A 3016-nucleotide genomic window follows, 5' to 3' on the forward strand; every position below is an offset into this window, starting at 1 on the left:
TCACTGTGTATGTAATGGTTCCTTTCAGCACCCCGAGCTCGGAGCATTAACCCAGAGAAGCAAAAAAAAAACCCCAAAAAAAAAAAAAAAAGGAAAAAAAACCCCAACCCCAGAAGTTCCTCTTGTTTCCGTGTAGCTCCCCTAACACACTCTTTATTTTACTACAGAAATTATTTTAGAGGTTTTTTTGTATAGATCCTATTTAGTAGAATCTGTTTCTAAAACAAAAAGGAAAAAAAAAAAGGAAAAAAAGGAACAAAACGGAATGATGCTAATGATGCTAACGATGCTAATGACGGCGATAACGACGATAATTGTATCTCCGGTGTAATTTTTCAGTGTAGCTGCACCTCTGTTGTACAATAGAGAAATTTTTATAATCAGCCCAAATGTGATTCCTCAGAAATGCTTTTCCCATGTCCCCCAACCCCCACAAATCCAAGGTGCTTCAGGGAAGAGAGGGAAAAAAAAACCCCCGAGGTCTCTGGAAGGGTCTCCCCTCCCCCCGGGTTTCATTCATCGCTCGGGGATCTTCCCCGGGGTTTTTAGGGGGTTTTTAAAACTTCATTTCCCTTTTCCCGGTTTCTCTTCAGCCGCTGGGGTCGGACGCTGCTGCTGGACGTGGATTTTGTTGGGATGGGCTTGGAAGGGAGGCTTTGTCCTGCTGGTCCGGGCAAGCTGGGAATGGGAAGCGCAGCAGGAAGGAGGGAGGGATCTGCCGGAGGGGGCAGCGGGAATGTTCCGCTGCGGGATTCCCGACTTTCCGAGGGATGGCTGAGCCGAGGGATGAATGCAGCACTGCTCTCCAGGACTCAGGGAATTCCTGGGAGCGGGGAATGCAGTGGGATCAGGGACAGGGAATTCCTGGAATTCTGGGGAATGCAGTGGGATCAGGGACAGGGAATTCCTGCCTGGTTTTTGGGAAAGGGAGAAGTTTGGGATGAAGCTGCTCCTGGATGTTCCCGGGCAGCTCCATCCCAGGAAACCGGGATGGTTTTTGGGGATCAGAGTCGGGGATTTTGGGGAAATCCTGGTCCAGGATGGGTGGCTGGAGTTGTTCCCGTGGGAATTGCCCCGTTCCAAGGGCTGGGATGCTGGGGCCCTTTGGAACCCCTCAGGTTGGATTTTCTCCCACTGAATCCCCCCTGGATCCAGGAATTTGCTCCCTCCCTCCAGAGCAATGCCCGGCAAATCCCTTTTTCCTGGAAATTCCTCCTCCTTGTGCTGCTTTTCCCAGCCCAGTCCCACCAAACTCTGCATCCTGAGATCCAGAGGTGGAATTTTGGCCTGGTTGTGGTTGATGGGATTTGTTTTGATCCAGAAAAGGCGGAATTCTCCCCCAGGATTGGGAAAACCTCTGGAATTTGCTCCTTCCTGGATGTTTTCCCACCGTTTTCCTAATCCTGGAATTGGTTTTTCCAGAACATCGGAACCTTCAGGGCCATTTTGGCCCCAAAAACCTCACTTTTGGCTGAGCTGAAAACCCCTCCTGGCAACAGAAATGGCGTTTTTTAACCATTCCCTCCAGGATATTTCAGTCCCCCTCTCCCCTCCGGGCAGGAAAAGCCAATCCCGAATTCCCAACCGGTGGAATTCCGCCCTGGAATTCTCTGCATTCCACACCTGCAGCCGCGGGCGGTGCCGCAATTCCCTGCCCGGGCCTGTGGCAAAAGCCGAGCTTCAAATGCTGCAATTCCCGAGAAAATTCCCGAGAAATCCCGGCTGGATCCCGCTTCTGCAAAGGGATTTTTTTTTTTTTCCCTTTCTCAATGAATTTTCCGGTTTCAGGCTGCTCTTCCAAGAATTCCAAAAGACCTGGGACGGTTTTTTTTCCCTGCTCTTCGCCCCCCGGCCTCGAGGCCACTCTGTATCGAACTCCTCTGAGGATTTATGAACTTCCTTTCTGTGGAAGAAGATTAAAAATTCCAACCCCTCTTCCCGGTCTGGCGCTGATGTGAGATGCTGGGAGGGCGGGGCGGGGTCGTTTCCAAGGGATTTATTCCAGGAAAAAAAGGGGGGAATTCGGTTAAAAATGCAGGAAATCCAAAGCTGGGATTTCTTAATTGTTCCGTTTTCATCTTGGCTGCGCCCGCGGAATTCCACGGGGATGGAAAACCCCGAGGGATCTGTGCGGGTGTTCCCTCCTTTGCACACCTGACACACAACGAACGGGAGCTTTTGTGATTTTTACGGAATTTATGAAATTAAAGGTTGATTTGGGTCCTTGAAATGAAATTCTCCCAGTTTGGGGTTGGATGTTTGGGAAGAGGGCCGGGATTCTCCCGGGGTTTTCCCTCCCTTTGGGCTTCCTGAGCCTCGGGAGGTTTTTATGGAGTTTTTAAATTGTATTTTTTTAAAGGGGGGGAATTAAACGGAGTTGAGGGAGGCTCGGGAGCTCAGGAGCGTTCCAGGCTGAGCGTTCCAGGCTTTCCCTTGTCCGGAGGGAAAATCCCTGTGCCCCTCAGGCCCTTGGGATTTGAACTTTGTCCTGGCTCATCATTCCCCCCTTCCAGCAGAACAATTTCCCCCGCCCTGGGATTATTGCACTGGGATTTTACATTCTGGTCCTGTTTCACCACTTCCCCCCATTTTATTTGCTTTATTTTCCCTTTTTTTTTTTTTTTTTTTGCCTTTCCCCCCCATTTTATTTTGTTTTTCCCCCTTTTTTTTAACTTCCTTTTCCCATTTTATCCCTCACCGGAGCCTGGGATCGGCGCCCTCCGAGCTCGGCGCTGCTCCCGCGTCCCCGGGAGCTCCTTCCCGAGGGTTTGGGATTCAGTCCGAGCCCTTTCCTTGCGGAGAACATTTCGGGGCGGCTGAGCCAGGAGAGGGCGGTGGAGCTGCCGGGATCGCTCCAGGAGCGGCTCCCTGGACCGGGGACCGTTCCCGATGTTCCTCAGGAATTCCTCGCCGGGGAATCCCGGGATGTTTGGGTGGGAAGGGGAAATCCCATCCAGGGACCCTTCCCCACTCCCAGCGTGCTCCAGCCTAGCCGGGGACACTTCCAGGGATCCCG

This window comes from Aphelocoma coerulescens, chromosome 27 (genome assembly GCF_041296385.1).
Source record: "Aphelocoma coerulescens isolate FSJ_1873_10779 chromosome 27, UR_Acoe_1.0, whole genome shotgun sequence".
Lineage (NCBI taxonomy): Eukaryota > Metazoa > Chordata > Aves > Passeriformes > Corvidae > Aphelocoma > Aphelocoma coerulescens.